At 39.9% G+C, this 9202-nt stretch overlaps 1 protein-coding gene across 6 annotated transcripts in view; it reads right to left on the reverse strand.

The window, feature by feature from the left end:
* The window catches only part of LOC118424046 (5-hydroxytryptamine receptor 1D-like), a 91806-nt gene extending 82859 nt beyond the window's left edge, over positions 1–8947 (reverse strand). For all 6 annotated transcript variants that reach the window (XM_035832499.1, XM_035832498.1, XM_035832497.1 and 3 more), the window contains exon 1: positions 8827–8947. The gene's annotated coding sequence lies outside the window, so the exon portion shown is untranslated. The remainder of the gene's footprint in view (positions 1–8826) is intronic.
* Positions 8948–9202: the final 255 nt, after the last annotated feature.

A 9202-nucleotide genomic window follows, 5' to 3' on the forward strand; every position in this document is an offset into this window, starting at 1 on the left:
TTGTATGATTTACAAACCCGAATTGGATTATTGCTTTGTTATGTTCAATCCTATATTTGTATTTATCTTTTGTACTTTGAGTTATTATTATTGTTATAGGGCTCCCTTGGAAATCAGTTACCACGTTAACTGAAGGGACTACCCTAAAGATCAATAAATAAATAAATAAATAAATATGCCGTCCTCGAGAAAAGAAGAGAAACCCTTAGCCTAAAATTCGCGAAGTCGCTACTCCACGACCCAACTTTCCGGCATTGGTTGCCTCCTACCCTCTTGCCAAAACAAATCGTTATAAAATGAGTGTAATTCCATATTTTTCAGCCCTTCCTAACAAACATTTGAGTTGACCACAAGTTGAAATCTTCCATCACCATTGTCAACTACTACTTTTTTATTTATTTATTTATTTATTTCATCTTGAAACAGATGGGTAGCCCCTACAACAGTGTATAGTTGATTTCCAAGGGGGCCCATCAAACATACATGTAAAATAATAACATACAGTACAGAAAACATAAAACCGGTGCGTCAAAACATAATCAGTGTCCATACTCATGTCGAAAACGTTCCAAGGTCAAAATCAATATGTCAAGAGATGGAGTGGAGGTCAGAGGTCAAATCATATATCAAATCATGTGTAAAACGAAAATTAATGAAACTGAAATTTACAAAGTATGGATAGTAAATCATATGTAAAGATTGAACAAACAAACAAATTAAAACAGTAAGGCACATCAGAGACAAAGGTGCTTTTCCATACTAAGTTCCAATATTACTTGAGGTCAGATATACATGTGTTCTTCAGAGCTGTTTTAAAGCCTTTTAGTGTTGTGATGTTTCTTATGTTATGATATCTGCTAGTTTGTTGTACTGGCTAGTGCCAGTGTATGCAAATGTTTTTTGTCCACATGTGGTGTTGTAGCTTGGTGGGTGTAGTTTAGTGGTCTGCCTAGTGTTGTAAGTATGGATACGAGAGTTGTGCTGAAATGTGGCGGATAGGTATGTTGGTGCCAAGCCTGTCAGACATTTGAAAACCATAATGCACGTGTGCTCAAATCTCCTATCAGCCAGGTATTTCCAGTTGAGAGTTCGGTGGAGGTTCACAATGCTGATGTCCCGTTGCCTACGTTGTAGCACCACCCTTGCCGCTCTGTTTTGTAGTATTTGTAGTTGCCGTTCTTTGGTGGCCCCACAGGTTCCCCAGACAGTGTCACAATAGTCGAAAATAGGCAATATCATAGTCTTGTACAACATATCAGCAATACTGAAAGTCAGGCAGTGACTACTCTGCAGTAATAGCTATTTCAGTTATTACTCTGCAGTAATAGCTCATCTGTATTGTCTTACGGTGTTGATGTTAGTCTTATTACTATGCTTTTTATTACTATTTTAAGTTTTAATGTACCTGTGTGTATATTTTAATTTCCTGAATATGTAATTCAGCGCGCTATGTATTGCGCTGCCATGTATTCAGCGATTGGTTGCAATCAATAAACTATCATTATTGTATGTCCGTCAATTTATCACTTGCAATAGCTTTTGGGCAGAAATTTGCAATGGATGTTGTCTGTCAGCAAAATAACTCAAGAACGCCGACTGGATGGATTGGTTCCATACTTAGTAGTGTGTTGGTGGGGTGTGACAAAAGCTGGAAATGATTAGATTTTGGGCCGCATAGCGGCTTCCCTTGGTACTGCAGCGGAACTTCCGGTTTTACAAATCGTGTTCTTAAAAAGCCAATAGATAGCTCTTGTGCTCAAAAAAAGAGACGCACGGTTTGTTCCCCTAGCGACTAGGTTTGGAATTGCAGTGGCATTTTTGTAAAAACGTTCTGAAGAGAATAACTCAAGATAGGAATAACGGATTTTCATGAATTATGGTATATAGGTAGCTTGAACCAAACTGTGCAAAATGAAATACAAATCATGCAAATTGTGTTATATCTGCATAATTAATGAGGATATTCTATTTTAGCCGTTTTTCAATGTATCTGAAGAAACGAAGGATGGACTGCAATCATCTCAGGTATGCAGATAGCTTAGGCAAAGATATTCATAATGATAAACATATTATACAAGCGAAGAATGAATTTGCATAATTGATAAGAACACTGTATAATTTCAATATTTTCGATAACTGGACTTCAATGAATGTAATTTATGATAGATGGAACATAAACAGATACCAAACATGCAAACGATAAACAGATTTGCATAATGTCTGCAAAATTGCAAAACTGCTTAATTATGAATGGGAATTTTATACTTCTTATACTGACATATGTAAGTTAATCAATGATGAACATCACCATGCATAAATTATGTAAATGTCTATTTCATAAATCTACAAAAGCTCTAGATATTTCATGGAGGTACTTAAGTTCGCGGGGATTTAAATTCGAAGTAGCCATGCCATGGAAAATGTTCGCGGTGATTTTAAGTTCGCGGTGAAGCGGCCACCGCGAAAACCGCGAACATTAAACCACCGCGAAAGTTTCTGCATTTACAGAATGAGGTCGCCGAACTCTAGTTATAGACATACTTTATGTAAATATATTCCTGACTATAGTGGGTACCGGTACAAAACCAATTTTTGGCATTGGACCGTTACAGGAAAACCGAACCTAAAAAAATTCGGTTCGCCGGATGTTGGACCTATTGGAAAATGAAAAGATTATATGATCAGGCATTCACACGTTTCGGGGCTTACCGGTCGAGGAAATAACAAGAGCAGTCAGCTTTGTAGGATTTCAAAACGCCAGTGGAAGTCGAATGCTCCACAAAACAGATTTCTTTGTTGCGAAATGGGCCATTGTTTTAAGTATCGTCCATTCACACCGTTTAAGATACGAAAAAGCACCTGTACTGATCAAACTCATACTTATACCATTGAAAGAAGATCAGACAAAGACAAGTTCCTAAAATAGAAAGGCCGACATTTGCTTGGGTGCAAATATAGCATATTTCAGCCATACCCATTCCCACGCAACGTTGAACTGTTCCAAGTCACCCCTGCGCAAAAATGGAACATTTTAACTAAGTTATCCTCAAAAGGGAACTAATATTGTGAATTGATTCCAGGTCAAAACAGAGCTTGTCCAATATGCCCCGGGCCCATATGGAAGAATATAATCTTCCACAGGAGCGCCTATGCATAACTAATTGGTTATTAGAATCGCAGCAACTCCTATTTTTCCGAAAGTGAAAAAACAAACAAACCGCATCTTCCATTCATGACGCCATTCAACAATTTCCACAACGATAACTAGGTCTAAGTACCGTTATAATCTCGTGATGTGGGTATATCTATTATTGCGGTGAACTTTTTTTAATCAAGCAGGTGCAGGTACTATGTAGCAGAAGTGTTGTTTTTTTTTCAAGCTGAAAACTTAAATCTTCTTCTTGTTTTGTATGAGCCATTACATAAACGGAGACGTCTCGAATTTTTAAAAGAATTTCACCACCCTACCTGTCGCTTCATTTCTTTTCTGAAAAATCCCAGGACCAACACATTAAGTTGATTTGGTTTTATCTATATATTTTATTTTCCTTCGAATTCTTTGTTAAGTATATACCTCTGCATACCACTGTTAAATTGTTTTGCTTTGTATGCAATCAGCCATCGGACGTAATCTTGTCTTAGTGTTATAATTTCCTGCTCGTAGCGTGCGAGACCCGGAGGATAGGAGTTTCTTCCTAGTTCGAGGGTTTCTTTTCGGAGGTCAGTGGTGATACTCGGGTACTGAGAGTGTTTTATTGGGATCAAACTCTGGCAGTTTAAAGTTACTTACAATTTGAATGTACAAAGTTTACGTCAAAAAAGAACAACAACAACACTAGAAGTACCTACATTTGCTCGGGGAAAAATACATGCATTCTCGCCGCTGTCAAACTTACGTATCAAAACGTAACGCAAACTGTCCAATTTTCCCTCGTTTTCCGCCAAGTAACATTTTGTCGATTGTCTCAACTAACCCTACTAAAGTCGAATCTGCCGAAAATGATTGATAGTGCCATGCGGAATGTTAATGAATTCATCGACAAAGACTTATATTCTAACGTTCAATGCATGCGTACCGCCCGCTACCGCTCAAATGACCCTGTCTGAACTCCAAATCCTCGCAAACTACAATTTTAAATCGGGCAAAGGGTGACATATGACCTCTGTAAGGCTGTAATATGCATCTGTTTGTGTATATACGGGATTGCAAGGACCCGCTTATAAATATTAACTAGCATTCGCCTTCCTCGTCGCTGATTGGCTGGCTCTATAAAGCAATTAACTCTCGCTCTCCCCAGACCGCTGGCACCTGGCACGTGTGGGCTCTGGGGTCACGGGAGTTCACGGGAGAAGGACGAAGGAAAACCAATTTCCCCTCACAAAAGTGCAGAAAATTAATAATTTGAAATTGGTTTATGCCAAAAACTTTACTTGGATCATTTTACCAACTATCTAATGCCCATCTACACCATATTAAAGGTCATTCCATTGTAATTCAAGGGTACAGGGGGCCAACATACACCGTTTTGGTCAAAACATGACCTTTAAACCTCAAAAAAATCATTTTAGAGGAAGATATGACAAGAATGAGAAAAAACACCTGGGTATTGACCCACTCTACCCTTGTGCCAAATTTCAGATCATTAGGTCCAGGAACGACGGAGATGATTCGATTTGAAGATTTGACAGGAGAAAGAAACATTACGAATACCATATATTTCACCATACCATATATGGTATGGCTGAAATATAAATATTCTATAAAACTTATCCCATTTATATCTCTGCCAGAATTCAGCTCATTAAGTACTGGCACCGTTTAGTAAACTTACATGAGGACTCCCTGCTTCGCTACGCATACAACACTGTATTTATACTGGTGACTAGGGGTGGGTACCGGTACCGGTACAGTATACCGGTACAAAACCGTTTTTTTCTTATTGGACCGGAAAAAAATCGGTGGACCGAATGTTTGATCTATTAGAAAATAAATAGGTTATTTGATTAGGCATTCAAACGTCTCAGTCAAGAGTAAAGTTTATGTCATTTCTACCAAGGTTTGCCGTCAATCGCACAGGGGCTGTTAGCCTTGTAGGATTTTAGAACGCTAGTGTAAATCACATACTCCACCAAACATTTTTCTTTGTAGTGAATTGGACCACTGTTGTGAGTACATTCAAGTCACAAGTTTTCAAATACTGAATCAGGTCCGGGTTAAGGTCCGGACCTGGACCTGATCCTCTGAACCTGAACCGAATATGGACATGAATTTTCTGTATAATTAGTATTCCATTGTGCAAGTCATCACTGAGGCTATCTACATAGCAAAAATCATGACGATACGTCAACACGTTCTCGAATTATTCTCGTCCAAAGTTTAAAAGGAAACCGACGCCTGCAGTTCAAAGAAAGCCGCTAGGGGGCCCAAACTCACAATAATCGCTCTGTTTCCAAGGGCTATATACCACTCAAAATCACGAACACAGCATGTCCAGAACATGAGATATCAAAAATGGAAGTTCCACTGCAGTACATTAGCAAGCCGGTAGGGCCCCATTAGCGAACTTGACCCTTGTTTTCCCGACCCCTACCAAATATCATCAGGATCCATCCAAGGCTTCTCGAGTTATATTGTTAGCAGACGGACAGACGGACGGACGCACAAGCCCAAAAAATAACCGTAGCCATTCTGGCGAAGGTAATTAAATTAACATGAACAATTCTTCATTTGATTTTTGCACCAGGTAGATGACGTCATCAAATCTTTATTGCCTTATAATATTTCTATGAAACTATATTTTTGATGTGCATAAAGCTACCAATGTACTCTTAGAATTAAAAAAAAAATGGACCAATATAACGTCGTCCATATTTTGCAAACAAATCAAACCTATAATTCTTTCATGCCCTGTTGTCAATACCCATCGAAACTACACTGCTTTAAGGAGAAAACGTTGGAGAGTTATAAAGCCAAGTTAGGCAGGGAAGAAACCTTAAGCTGTGAAGGAATTATACAAAATTTTAAGTATTTTGCGTTCATAACATTAGAGCTGACGAGAAACACACAACGTCATGCTCATGTATTCAATCAAGGGAGATCAATAACATATGCTTACGCTAATAAGTCGATCATTTGTTGCCAATACACATCCAATATAATTAGGTGTTATAACTTATAAAGGTGTGAAGTGAACGAGGTGCTAATCAGACCCCCCATGTAGTTAATCGTTTTATGGTTCGGTTGCTGTTTTAAGAACTCGGTTGCTGTTTTACAATTCGATTGCTGTTTAAAGAACTCGGTTGTTGTCTAAAGAACTCCATTGCTGTTTAAAACTTCGATTGCTGTTTCAAGAACTCGATTGCTGTTTAAAACCTCGGCTGCGATGTGCAGGACTCGGTTGCGATGTAGCGACTCCATTCGACTGCGATAATGCAACGGTTGCGATTTAGCGATCGCCTGCGATGTCAGGTAAGTATGCTGTTTCTCGGCGTTAACGACAATCGTGTTTTCGAACCGCCAAATCGCGACCGAAATCCGAACGAAAACACGACATAGACATCGGCACACTCTATTATACAGCCGTGTTATCGATCTTAAAAAAGCACTCGTCCGGCCGTCAACTTTACTAAAGCCGAACCAAAGTGCTCCTAAAGTGCCAGTTGAGCCAACGTGTGAGCCATGGAACAACTATAGCAGTATCCACTTCTCAAGCCATGGCGCTAGCACATCACTCACAAATGACATGCTGTCCGCCTTCAGCGATTTTCTCCGCTGTTTCAAACCAACCTAAGTGGTTTCAGGCAGCATAATAAGCCTATGAAAGACCGTCAATTTTCCAGACAGACGTATCCTGACTTCCAACATGTACCCAAGGGCTTCGTTGTGTTTGGTAGTGTAGTGTCCGGACACACACTCCAGCGCCAATTATCTAGACTTTACCAGACTGACTACGCTTGCTCTGCTTCCAAAAAAGAAGTCAAACCCAACCTGTTTAGAAATAGCCAACACTAGTATTACAGTAGAATATTGTTCATAACTGTCCATTGTCGCTTGTATATCTACTATGTTTATACCATGTACTTGCAATTAGCCCTCGGGCACGAACTTGCAAATATACTTCTTCTTCTAATTATAGGGAGAAAATATATTTGCCAGGGGAGTTTTGCTACCAGATGAGTTGGTCGGCCGCGGAGGGGAAACATGAACCTAAGCATGGACTGACTCCCCTGGCCAATTTCCCGATTATTAATATTTGCCGAATTCTACGATCCCCACACCCCCGTTGCATAGGAAGGCCTGGTGGAGGCTACAAATTATCTGTCTTCAACGTGGTTTCCCGGACTGAGTTCCATGATGTGTAGTTGTGTACCCAAAAGACGCATTGTGTAACTTCGTAGATGATAATACTTGCTCCCTCCATCGATATTGTATACCGAATATGTTTCTCATCACAAGGCAAGGTGTGCATAACCCGTTAATACTTGTTAGTGGTGAAAACAGTCACTAATTCAGAACGAATTGTATCAATCATTAGTAATCTCAAAGAAAGTTGTAAGATACGCACAAACGTACATACGCACAAACACAGACACATACACACACATATACATACATATACAGAAAGAAAACTTAAGCTTACATGTGCGTCAAAGCAACCCCTGACGTGTCAGCATACAATCTCCAACGTTAACGTTGCTAGCTTGACCTTCAAATGTTAGTAGCACTAACAATTACAGTTCCCGACCTCTATTCGGATCTAAAAAGCCCTTCATCAAATATATAATTTGTCTAAATTGTAAATTTGATCTAATTACATTTCAAAGGTGAGGGTAACAAGAATGTTCAGAAGGTCAATGTTGATTTGACCTTGTGACTTGAGAATAAGAATCAGAACATGACATTTGGCCTGTCCAAAGAGGGAATTTGTCTGTGCCCTTTGAGTCTTTCAGGCATGAAAATAGAGCTAGGTGCATTCTGGTCATGTCTCTAACTGTTATGTAATGGGAATACGTTCCAGAGTCTAAGCGACTTCAACCTACAAGAACTTCTTAAAACAGAAATGATTAGTTAAATCAATAAATGGGTAAGACTAGGACAACATTTGCACAAAGAGAGTTTCTTTGCATGGGGGGGGGGGGGGGGCTCTTGTCAATCATTAGCTTTCGACCGTAAACAAATACTAGGTAACGTAAACATTATAAAGCTTCAATATCATTATTATTCCACCGTAAGGGCGGTGGTATATATCCATGTGGCCTTGGCTATAATATTATCATGCACAGTCCATCCCTCTTTTTCCATCACGTGTACCTTTTACCTCCCTAGCCGATTAGGTGTCCATTTACACCTGGGTGGAGTAAGGAACTTGGGTTGAATGCCTTTCCCAAGGACACAACGGTAACAGCAGGGATTGAATCCATCACATTTCGTTATACCGTGATTGCTTGTATATCCTGACTACAAGGCCATATATAGGTGCCACACGGTATTAGTAGAATTTGAAGAATACAGTACACTCCCACCAACTAATATGACGTCAAGAGGTCAAGGGTGACACACCTGGCGTGTCTGGCTAGACATTGTGTCCTTGTGAAATACGCCTTACACGACTTTCTTTCCTCCACCCAGTTATAAGAATAGGTCTCTGACTTCAGTTGGGTCGGTAAAAGGCGATGTAAGAAGAGGGATGGGCTCCGCCTTCCAATATCGTGCCCTATACACAACCCACTGCCACTACGGCCTGTATAAGGCTATGGCACTACCGTTACCATTATGTACCGCAGAATGACAAATCTTAACGTCCAAAATGAGATTTTCTACAGTACCTCTTTCTCCACATGGCAACAGTTTGAGGCGTCTCTTTGTAGAATTCTCCCCGACCATTGCAGCAATTTGTTGGTGCGCCCGACTGACTCCTGGCGCGTTGTAAAGAGCCAATAGATTTTGTTGTACTACAAACGACGCGGCCGTACAGGGTGTAATAGGAATAACGACGTTTCTAGGTTTTATCACGACTGGCCCTGAAGAGCTCTCTGTTTGGGCCAAGCTCGCTTCCACCTTGTGTTGGGCAATTTGTCACGTATAGGCCATACCGTGTCCCTGACCGCACATGCAGGCACTGTGTATCTTTCTAAAACATGATAGCTTATGGTGTAAATGTATAAAAGAGTTGGGCGTGAATTACAAATTTGTATCATATTT

This window comes from Branchiostoma floridae, chromosome 10 (genome assembly GCF_000003815.2).
Source record: "Branchiostoma floridae strain S238N-H82 chromosome 10, Bfl_VNyyK, whole genome shotgun sequence".
Taxonomy (NCBI): domain Eukaryota; kingdom Metazoa; phylum Chordata; class Leptocardii; order Amphioxiformes; family Branchiostomatidae; genus Branchiostoma; species Branchiostoma floridae.